At 46.4% G+C, this 12,158-nt stretch overlaps 1 protein-coding gene across 10 annotated transcripts in view; it reads right to left on the bottom strand.

Annotated features, from left to right (window-relative positions):
* The window catches only part of myocd (myocardin), a 270,135-nt gene that overhangs the window by 216,138 nt on the left and 41,839 nt on the right, over window positions 1-12,158 (bottom strand). For 9 of the 10 annotated variants that reach the window (XM_057358972.1, XM_057358978.1, XM_057358977.1 and 6 more), the window contains exon 2: window positions 3,230-3,486. The gene's annotated coding sequence lies outside the window, so the exon portion shown is untranslated. Of the gene's footprint in view, window positions 1-3,229; window positions 3,487-3,997; window positions 4,082-12,158 lie in introns of those variants that run through there. The other variant, XM_057358974.1, reaches the window with a different exon arrangement.

Raw genomic sequence — 12,158 nt, 5'->3', positions numbered from 1 at the left:
ACAAAAGAACCAAGTGGCGTTCAACAGGAAACATCATCTAAGCCACTGGACCATGAGGTCATTTGATGCCATAACAGTTATTAATCCTAGTGGTCAGCACTGGACATTGTATTTAAGATCAAGAGCTGCCAGTGTATCAAGTGTTGCGGTATAATGAGTCACGGATAGTCGACAGGTCTGAGGTCAGAGCAATTAAACAAATCTTTGTTCCAAACTATTTATGATGTTTTGCACCGGTCCTCTTGACTACATCTGGCTACATCAGATCATATATCTAGGTCTTAAAATGTTAAAATGCTAAACAATGTCTTTGAGTATTGTTTCCACTTAAAGATAATGCTGATACAAATAAACAGATATGAACTAACATGGACAAAGTTATGTAGTGGGCTGGCAGGACTTTATTTTTATATACAGCTATGCATTGGAATAATGTGAAAGTGACTTGTTTAGTAAATCTTTAACTATGCCAGTACCATGATCTGAGAACATGTTCAGCTGGTTCATACATGTTCACAAGACTATGATTGTGTTGATGGTTAAATGCTGACATTTATTCACCCTCATATCATTCAAAACCTTTATATGACTCTTTATTCTTTGGAACACAAAAAATATATATTATGAGAAATGTCTGAGGGGTTTTGTATCCACACAATAGATGTCAATGGGGGCCACTGTTGTTTGTTTAACTGCGTTCTTCAAAATATCATCTCCTGTGTTCTCCAGTAGAAGGAAAGTCATACAGGTTTTGGAGTGACAAGAGGGTTAGTAGATGTTAAATGAATTCTCATTTTTGTGTGAACTATCCTTTTAAGTTAAAGTTGATTCATTATGTATTATGAAAATCTATTTTCATATTTTGCCATGAATAATTTTGCCCCTTAAAAAAATAATTGTATATTCAGTTTATATCAAACGAACAGAAAACACTCCAACTGCTGTAGTGGTCACTACTAAAAAGCAAAATAACATGCAGGTAAAAATGTATATTAAAGATCCAAAAACATATAATCCACCTGATAAATCCTCCCAATGCAAACTGTCTAATAAAGTAATCAGATCATTCTGAATTGAGGCACCTGATTATTCTCAATATTAGATTTCAGTAATTGCAGATTGCTGGAAAAATCAGGAACACATGTTTGCACATTATGGCCACTGGAACACAAACTATGAAAACCCCTCATGGAAATATGCATGATAAATAGGAAAACACAAACTGTATATGCAAATGCAATTAGTACACTAATGTGATTCTAGCGAAAGGACTGAGAACATCGGCAAACTTTCAGAGTCACAAAGCTCAAAGAGATGAAGGATAAACAACTCAGTTGTGATAAACAAACAAAAAAATGGACTGTTCGTAGTCCAGAGATGTGGTCTGAAAAATGCACTCAACAACTATGATCCACCTAGAGCAAGAAGGACATGATGATACTTTTGCTGTTCTATGGTGCATCTTTTAACATTTTTTATTTTCTTGAAGTGAAAGATCATGCAAACTCTGATGTTGGTTATAGTGCATTTCGTCGTCAAAATATTTACAGCTTGTTTAAGGGCAGTAATGTTGTGCATTTTACTATGAACAGATGTTTCATCTAGCTCACCTAAGCAAATGACCTCAAACTACATATTTAATGATAGAGCCCTTTGGATGCTCTGGCTGGTAAAGAACTTCCTGTTTCATGCACAAACATTTGAACAAAATTCAACCAACAGAATATTTATAACCAATTTAAAATGCTAAACATATATCTTTAAGATTTGATTATATACGTAATATTAAACAAAATCCTAATAATAAATAAATAAAAACTGAAACCGGAAGTGCTTCTGGACCAATGTTTACATGTTGCAAAGTGGTCTATGATTTTACCAGCCAGTGTACTTTTTCATGTACGAATAGCTTTGAGTTACATGCATGTTAGAAAGAATGTAGGTAAAGAAAATAAGGACAGAGGAATTTATGCAAATTTAACTTTTTTAAATATTTCCGCCTAATGATGAGGTTTCCAACAGAAATGTCTATACATCAATGAAACAGTAAGTGATATAAATAATAAAATGGGTAAACACAGTGAATTAAATGGGAGTTAAAATTGTTGGTTTAGTCCTTGTTTTTAAGTTTCTAAATGGTTTTATTCCACTGCTTGTGTAGGCTATATCAGATGACAGGGCAGGGTGATATCAATATATTATTGAGATGTACTTTTGGCCAGTTATCATTTGTTTTTAGAGAAACCCATGACTGAAACAGACTTCCGATGGTACTAAAAGAGTTAAAACATTTACCAGGTCACTGTAGCTTCCCTAGAATGTTAAAAATGTGGTTGCTGTCAATTCAAAATTGTGAACTTGTGTAAAGAGTTAGCTAATGTAGTTTTGAAATTGTGTAAATTTTGTTTGATTGATTGTTTTTATAGCATCAAACAGGGACTTCGCATTTGCCAATTTGGCAAATTTACATGGATTGTTAATGTGCATTGTCCTCGATTAAATAAACTAATAATAACTAACTAGCCAAACAACATTGTTAAGTAGCATAAGAGTAGCTGGTCACTTCTCATATCTGTATAGGTTTTCCTATAAAAAACATTTTCCAATAAGCAGCAATGTACCATCACAAAACTGTATAAATGAACCAAGTCAACGTGCATTCTATTATTTATGTAAATGTATCAGTTAATGTTTAACGCTATAAATCTAATTGCTTAAAAATACAGTGAAATAATAAATTATTTAACCATATAATTAGAGGCCCTAAAATATATTTGAAATCATAAATATTTATGATATATATCTATATCTATATCTTTACAAAGGAAAAGAATTGGATGTGCCTTGAACTGATACGTAAGCAACCCCCTCCCCCAATTGAAAACTAACTCTAAAGGGCGCCCTATGCGTTGAAAAGTGATGTAACCAAGCTTCAAAATTTGATGAGTTGAGAGTGAGAATGTGTTAGAGATGTTGTACTATTCACTGAATTGTAAAATACTCTCAGGTATTGTTTTTTTTTAAAGACAACAATTCATTTTAATCCCTGTCTCAAATCTTGCCATGAGCCATACCTTTTAAACAGAAATGACAACTAAGAACTTTTCTCCAAAACTATTCTCACATCTCCAGAAGTATTAACATATAATTAATATCTAGAAGCTGGTTATTGATCTTTATGAAAGGCCCTCTGGATTATTGTGAATAAGCCATACGTAAAAAGCCATACCTGAAACGTTTCAAGGAACCACGAAAGCGTTTCGGATTGTCATGTTGGGAATACTGGGGTGGACAGTATGTATGTATCCCTCATAAGAACAGAATGTGTTGTGGTCAGACGGCTTTCCTTCGTTCTGTCAATGTAGTGCTCTAAAGTTGTGTAATTCTGAGATTTCCCAACACATCCTGCAGGAGCAACGGCCACATCACCTGAGGTTCCTCATCATTCTGTAAGAAGTTCTGAAGATGTTCAGAGCATCTGCATATCTGTGAAAATAAAAGAAGAACGTTTTGATTAAAGATATTATTTTAGGGTTCAGAAAAAGCCATATGAACAAACTTCAGTGTATAAACATGTTAGAGTATTTTTTGGCAAATAACAGCTTTATGGCCACAACAAAACACTAATGCAGTATGCATAAATGTAGCCTATACATGTAAATATGCAAAAGTGTATTCTGTAGATAATCAGTTTCGCTATGCATGGTATGATTGTAAAATGTAATTGACAGTGCCTCACGTGATACAGATTACATCTTGATACACTGCAGTCTAAGAAAACAGATGTTTTGCCATTGAGTCCTGCAACTGCATAATGGAAGTTCATATTTCATGTTGATCGTTGTGTGCTAGCACGATTTGAAAAAGAACAATATCACCACCCAAAACCCGAAGGGCAAACAGGACCATTCAAAATGTGATTTAAAAAATATGCATGGCTGATTTACCACGGATAATAGCAAAGCTTCAAATGAATAAACCATAGCATGAAACTTACGATTTGGATCATGCTGACGAAAAACTCCCTCAATATGCAGCCATATCTGCTCCAGCCTGTTGTTGTTGTTGTGTGTGTGTGTGTGTGTGTGCGTGCGTGCGTGCGTGCGTGTGTGTGTGTGTGTGTGTGTGTGTGTGAGTGTGTGTGCGTGTGTGCGTGCGTGCGTCTGTATTCAGAGAATGAGATAAAGGGGAAATGTCAGAGCTATATTTCACTTTAGACAGGGGGAAGTCGTCAAGTCAAACTGCGAGTGTCAGGCTGATGCAAAAAAAAACGTTTTGCATACATTTATTGAGATGGTGTTTTATCTACTTCACATTATAACTCTAATGTTTTAGATTATGTGACTTCAGTTGTGACAGCAGAAGAAATACATCTCTGTACCTCAGACAGTCCTCATGTACCTTCCAAATATATTTGGAATTATTTAACAATTAGTTCCAGTCGCTAAATCTGATTGGACAAGAAACATTTTAGAGTGCTGATACAAGCACCGAGATGCTGTTGTATCACTCTGAACAACACTTCCTTTCTTGTTCTCACGTGACATTTTTAAATTAGTAAACGGGGATGCATTGATGCATCTTAAGTCTTTTTAAACACAGTTTTTCTCTTTCGTTTCTCCCTATTTATATATTGTCATTATCCATTGAATCACAGTCATGTCTACATGACATTGCTTTATGAAAAAGTGAAAAAAAAGATTTGCGTTTGAAGAGCATGCTATAAGTGAATTGTGTTGGCTCTGTGAACCTCTGAGATGAGGTCTGAGTTCATCGGTGTTCACTTTAAAGCCAAAATTCTTGTGAACTGTTGCCCTGAAACTAATCGCGTGGCGCCCAAAGGCGGACAGAAGCTAAGTGAGTGGGACATGGTTGTTTTTTGCGCCATGTATGACAACACAAGCAGCATGATTCTGGCGATGGAGACATGTAGGCTTTCGTTTCTCACAAACGTCATCTCAAATGATCAACACACACTCACACACTCTGTCAATGCAGCATTGGAGATACCAGAATAGCAATAAGTGCTAAAGCCATTCAATGTACATATTGTTGCTGTTTAGCAGAAATCGTCTCGGTTACGTTTGTAACCTCGGTTCCCTGATGGAGGGAACGAGACGTTGTGTCGAACCGACAGATGGGGTTCGTCCTTGAGAACCAATCGCTCCGACTTCTCTAGAAAAGGCCAATGAAAATTGGCGAATGAAATTTGCATGCCGGACTCCGCCCCCGGATATCCGGGTATAAAAGGGAGACGGCGTGCCTCATTCATTCACCTTAGTTCTGAGGAGCCTGAGACCTCTCACGACTGCTGCAGTGGACAGCACGTGTTGTGGCAAGAGGACACAACGTCTCGTTCCCTCCATCAGGGAACCGAGGTTACAAACGTAACCGAGACGTTCATTTCTGTCGGTCTCTCGACGTTGTGTCGAACCGACAGATGGGGTTCCAATGGAAAACGCCATAACACGGTGCCCTGTCACAATCTCAACGAAGCGACGGTGACTGGCCTGGGCGTGTCAGCCGTGAACGTTAACGCGAAATTGTAACCTACCAGTGGGTAGGTAGGGGGTCCCAGAGCTTTCTAGAAAGGTGGGAAGGCCCCTACCTTCGGCCTCACAGGCGGCGGCCTTGTTTCTCTAACAGCGAGAAGCCGCCCGGAACCGTAAGGCCACTGGGTAAGCGCTACTTCCTCAAGTGGGGGATGCGCTACAGAGACCACTTCCTACCGCAGGGAGGAGACTAGTGGAGATACTAACATGGTCTCACCGATGGGGGAGAACTCATGGGAAGAAGTGCGGACTGAAGGAGTTAACCGCGAGGTGGAGGTCCACCTAAGGAGGTCATGGGTTACCAAGGTGGGAACCAGCATGAGGATACATCAGACGGAACCGCCCTGCTGGGGGGTTGCAACGTCTGGTAGCACTAGGTCCGGTTAGAGCATGTTGTGAATAACTCAGGTGATACCCGGCCTAAGGGGCAGGGCTGCTCTGCCCAGCCCGCCCACAGGAGGTGCTTACTAGTGATGGATGGAGTGCCTGTTCTTCACCCAGTGGGGGAAGAAGGGAGGCTAGTTAGTACGCTGACCCCCTTAGGAGAAAGGGGGGGAAGGTACTGACAAAGGCGTACACCCTACCGGTCGCCGGTCTTGCCTGATGCCCGCAAGACTCGAGCTGACTGGTTTTACGCGGAGGCTGTAGGACCTCGCGAAGGTGATGGGTGTAGCCCAACCCGCAGCTCTGCAAATGTCTGCCAGAGAGGCGCCTCAAGCCAGTGCCCACGAGGAGGCTGTACTCCGTGTGGAGAGAGCTCTCACCCAGTGGGCGTAGGCAATCTTAGGACAGGTACGCCATCGACGACGCCCATGATCCAGTGCGTCAATCTCTGTTTGAGACAGCCCTCCCTGCTGATCTCCAAAACAGACAAAGAGCTGCTCAGAGCTACTGCGGCTCTGCGTGCGGTCCAAGCAGAGGCGCAATGCGCGTACTGGACACAACACGGATGGGGTTGGGTCTTCCTCCCCGGTGGGGAGCGCCTGTAAGTTCACCACCTGGTGTCTCGGGGGAGTGGTGGGAACTTTGGGCACGTAGCCGGGCCGGGGTCTCAGGATAGCGTGAGAATAACCGGGCCCGAGTTCTAGGCAATCTGTGGACACGGAGAATGCTTGTAGGTCCGCTACCCTCTTGAGCGTCCTCCCGAGAGCCGTCTTCATCGTGAAGTGAGAAAGAGCGGCATCTCCGAGGGGCTCCAGGACCGCATCAAGGTCGTAAGAGGGTACGGAGCGTGGGTGAGGTGGTAGCCTTCCCGCGCCCCTTAGGAACCAAATGATCAGGTTGTGCTGTCCTAGAGACTACCAGCAACTGGGTCGTGATGAGCGGCAACAGCGGCTACATACACGTTCAGTGTGGAAGGGGAGAGATTATTCTCGAGTCTCTGGAAGGACCGCACCCACTTGATCAAGCAACTCCGCGGGTCTTCTCCTCGAGAAGAGCACCAGGATGAGAAGAGGCACCACTAGGCGTATCGTCACCTAGTGGCCAGGGCCCTAGCCTGAGTAGTGGTCTTAACCGCCGCAGGGGTTAGGCCACTCAGGATCTCCTCGTTCCGTCCAGGGGCCAGACATGGAGGTTCCAGAGGTCTAGCCCGTGATGCCATAACGTGCCCTTCCCCTGGGAAAGCAGGTCCTTCGTCAGGGGAATCGGCCAGGGGGGAGCTGTCGTCAAGAGCATTAGCTCCGAGAACCAAGTCCGGTTGGGCCAGTATGGCGCAACTAGTACACTTGATGCTCCTCTTCCCTGACCTTGCACAGGGTCTGTGCAATGAGGCTCACTGGGGGAAAGACGTACTTCCGCTTGTCCCACGGCCAGCTGTGCGCTAGAGCATCCGTGCCGAGGCAGGGAGTACCTTAGCGGGCAATGGGTGGTGTCCAGGGAGGCGAAGGGGTCTACCTGAGCCCGCCCGGACTGTACCCAATGAGCTGGCTACGCGGGGGTGGAGTCGCCACTCTCCGCGAGGCGTCAACTGACGAGAGAGCACATCGGCTGTCTGGTTCAGGTCACCTGGGATATGTGTGGCCCTGCGGACTCCACAGGAGGAGGCGTCGGGCGAGTCGTGTTAGCTGCCATAAGCGAACGCCACCCTGGCGGTTAAAAACGCTACGGCAGTTGTGCAGTCCGACCGGACCAGCACGTGCTTGTTCTGCACGAGAGGTTGTAACCCCTTCAGTGCGGGTAGCACATCCAACAACTCTAGGCAATTGATATGCCTGCGCAGGCGGGGGCCCGTCCATCGCCCTGACACTGCGTGCCCGTTGCACACGGCACCCCAACCCTGCAGGGAGGCGTCTGTCGACCCTGACGCGTCTCGCCTGCCCGAGAGGGACCCCCGTCCGTAGAAAAGGTCATTGAAGACCAAGGGGTTAGGGTGCGTCGGCAGAAAAGCGTAATCACCATCCGCCTGCTGCCGGTGTGCCACGCTCTCCAGGGAACTCGACTCTGTAGCCAGTGTTGGAGCGGTCTCATGTGCATCAACCTGAGGGGTATCACCACCGTCGAGGATGCCATGTACCCAGGAGCCTCTTCCCGCTGACTGCTTGAAATATTCCAGGCAGTTCAACACTGACTGAGCGCAGTCGCGCTGTAATGGAGACAGAGTTGAGTTCCATACCAAAAAAGAGGATGCTCTGCACAGAGGAGAGCTTGCTCTTTTTCGGTTGACCTGTGGTCCCAATCGATCTAGGTGCCGAAGCACTAGGTCCCTGTGTGTACATAACAGATCTCACGAGTGTGTCAAATGAGCCAGTCGTCGAGATAGTTTAGTACCCGCACACCTCTCTCCCTGAGGGGAGTGAGGGCGGCTTCCACGATCTTCGTGAAGACTCGTGGGGACAGGGACAGACCGAAGGGGAGGACTCTGTACTAATATGCCTGACCCTCGAAAGCGAACCGTAGGAACGGGCGATGACGAGGGAGAATTGAGACATGAGAGTAAGCGTCCTTCAGGTCGATTGCCATGAATCCATCTTGACATCTGATAGATGCCAGGATGCGCTTCTGCGTGAGCATCCTGAACGGCAGCTTGAGTAGGTGCCTGTTCAGGGTACGCAGATCTAGCGACCCCCGCTTTTTTGGGGACGATGAAGTACGGGCTGTAAAACCCGTTGAACATCTCGGCTAGAGGGACGAGCACGATCGCTTCCTCTCCAGAGGGGTGGCGACCTCGGCCCGAAGCACGGGAGCATCCTTGCCTCTGACTGAGGTTGAGAGGATGCCCCGAACTTGGGCGGGCATCTGGAGAGTGACCGCGTAGCCGAGACGGATCGTATCCCATAGTCACCGTGACGGTTTGGGGAGCTCTTGTCAGGCTCCCAGGGACCGAGACAGGTAGGCTAGGGGTACGTTCTGCTTCATTGACCTCCCGGGGGGTGGTTCGATGGCTGGCAGTGCGGATCCCTCACCGTGGGGGGGCCCCCGGAGAGGAGATCGGCTCTGCAGTTTTTCCTGCCTGGCGATGATGTAGCACAACGCACCGTCGATTGAGAGTGCTTAGGCTGATGATTATCCTCGACATTGGGTCTTGCCGCAACGTCGAGTTGCCGAACACCGTCGTGTAGAGGGTGAGAGCGGCTGTGATAATACCCAGACGATGATGTGGCACAAAGCACCGTCGATTGAGAGTGCTTAGGCTGCTGATTATCCTCGACATTGGGTCTCGCCGTGACGCAACGTCGAGTTGCCGAACACCGTCGTGTAGAGGGTGAGAGCGGCTGATATAAACGCCCAGAGAGGGAGAAAAACTTTAGAAAGGTATTCTCGAACTCCCTGGGGTCTTCCCATGAGGGCCGCATTGGCTTTCGCCGCGGCTGCTGATGGGGTGGTGGTCTCCTCTTCGATGTCTCGAAGAGGACCAGGGCTGCTGGGAAGCAGACGGTGCACGGGATCTCGGCGGCCAGAGGGCGGTCGAGTCGCGGCTGGGGAGGACATACGTGATATCCTCTGTCTGCTCCCTAACTGTCGAACCCGACAGTATCACCAAACAGCCCCCCCTTGCGAGATGGGTGCATCGAGAAAGCGGACTTTCTCAGAGTTACTCACCTGTGCAAGGTTCAGCCAGAGGTGTCTCTCCTGGACCACAAGTGTGGACATCGCCCGACCCAGGGCCCGCGCGATCACCTTGTTCGCCCGAGAGCGAGGTCGGTGAAGGCGCGGAGTTCCTGCATAAGCGCTGGGTCGGTCTTACCCTCGTGGAGCTCTCTCCGCGCATTGGCCTGCAGGAAGGCCATAGCATGGAGAGAGGGGACAGCTTGGCCCGCAGCAGAGTAAGCTCTCGACACCTCAGATGCCGAAAAGCCTACGTGCTTTGGACGGGAGTCTAGGTCGAGCCCCGGGGGGACATCGACGTATCCTCTAGCTGCCCCACCATCGAGGGAAGAAAGGGTGATGGAACTAGTTGACGTGTACGCGCCGAAGGGGGCGTTCCAGGTCGTACTAGGTTCCTCATGCACTTCCGGGGGAACACGGCACTGAGGGCGAGTGCGGCTTGGAGCCGCTCTCAAGCCCGATGTACCGTGTATCCAGCCGCGAGCGTTGGGAAAGGCAGTGCGGTGCACCGCAACCCAAAGCCGGCGGCCCGGGAAAGCATGGCTGACATTTCGACATCCGCTTCTTCCTGATCTCGACCCCCCGAGGGAGGGAGCTTCAAGGAATCGTCGGAGTCTGATGCCAGTAAGTCACCCTCCGATGCTGCAACAGACACCTCATCATCACGTACCGTGTCCGATACGTAATTGAGGAATAAGACGGCGGACCGTCTTATGGGGAACGGTCAGACGAGCAAGGCGAGGTGCGAACGGTCCGCGAGCCAGTGGCTGACGGATTAGCGCTCACAGTAATCCTCATATCACCCTCGCTGCTCGCCGTAGCGGGCGGCAGGGCCGTAGTCCTGCCGTCACGGAACGGGAAGCAGACAAGGTGGTGGCTGAGTCCCGTGGGAACACAGCCACCCGTGACGCAACGTCTGAATCGTCAGCCGCCCGCAGTGCGGGCAGGACGTATCCACAATATCTGCCCCAGCGTACTGGAAGCAGATATCGTGTCCGTCCCCCTCCTCGATGAGTGTGTTGCACCCAAGAGAACAGCGGGACATGCCACGCTGGAGAAATTTGCTCTTTTAGAGAAAAAACTCGAACACTTCTGGAACCGCCGAGACGCCCAGGGGAAGTCGCTGCAGGAAGGGACAGTCCGCTGCACCACGTCGTAGAGCCGGCAGTCTTGTAGCGAAGTCTGTTGATCACGAGCGAAGGCTCCGAAGAACAAAAGGTGAATGAATGAGGCACGCCGTCTCCCTTTTATACCCGGATATCCGGGGGCGGAGTCCGGCATGCAAATTTCATTCGCCAATTTTCATTGGCCTTTTCTAGAGAAGTCGGAAGCGATTGGTTCTCAAGGACGAACCCCATCTGTCGGTTCGACACAACGCCGAGAGACCGACAGAAAGGGAACTAGTATCTCCATATTTTAACATTTTTTGGTTTGTTTTAATAAATCATTACTGTTGGTCACCCTTCATGTTTGTGTATGTGTTTTGCATATTGTCGCTGTCGGGCGGAAACCTCCCGTAGGGCTGTCACGATTATTAAATAATCGTCTCATCGCGATTGTTTGACCTCATCGCGATGGTTTCAGATCATCGCAATTATTGCACATCTCTATAGAAGACACCAGGGGGAGCTGTAGTGCATCTGCATATTGCATATTTTAGTGTATATATTGTAACTAAAGCATGGTAATACTTGTAAAATGTACCACCGCAACACAATCACTTAAAAAAAACTAAAGCATATACCATACAAATCACCTGCAGTACAATTTATTATTATTTAAGCAAATCTCAGTGTGAAAACCAGTCTACCAAAATTTCAATAACATACAAGTAAAATTTTATTGTAGTCTTGCAAGTTAGAAAAAAACAGACTAGAAGCTTTTCTATGACTGATAGTATTTTAATGGTGGCTTCAATTCCTCCTGATCAATTTACTTCATTTACAAGTATTTGGCAGTTGTATTATTGACATGTAAAAGCCTAAACCTTAAATATATGACGACACAATTTTTTCCGATGTATTTCCAAGAAAAAGAACATAGTCTTTATATTCAGAACAATATGGTGGTTTCAATCGCTGAATCAAAAATGTATGAGAATTAAATGTCAAAGCTCAAAAACAAACAATTAATCGTCATAATCGTGAAAGCCATAAAACAGACAATTAATCGTCATAATCGCAATGATTTATCAGACAATTAATCGTCAGTCAAATTTGTCCAAATTTGGTCAATTTCATATTTTTTCACAAATCGATGCTATTGGTCAGTCCCCATGTGGGTCTGTTATTTTTACAAATTATTAACCAATCTAAAGGGTTGAAAATAGCTTGAGAGCAAATCTCTTAACTCCATTGGACACTTCAACTGTCTGAGAAGTCTCGTAACTCCACCTCTTCTTCACTCCGCGGGAGCTTCTCGGCATTACGTCTCCTGATTGAAAGTTTTTTAGACAATAATGAGTGAAAATAGTTAGGTTAGATACATTTGAGTAGGCCTGTTTTGTTAAAAATTGATAGCTGTAATGCTTCGGTGCAAAAGGAAGCCCGTTAGCCACGA

This window comes from Triplophysa rosa, linkage group LG18 (assembly GCF_024868665.1).
Source record: "Triplophysa rosa linkage group LG18, Trosa_1v2, whole genome shotgun sequence".
NCBI lineage: Eukaryota > Metazoa > Chordata > Actinopteri > Cypriniformes > Nemacheilidae > Triplophysa > Triplophysa rosa.
Note: the sequence above shows the minus strand (reverse complement) of the source record. Positions and strands in the feature narration are given on the sequence as shown.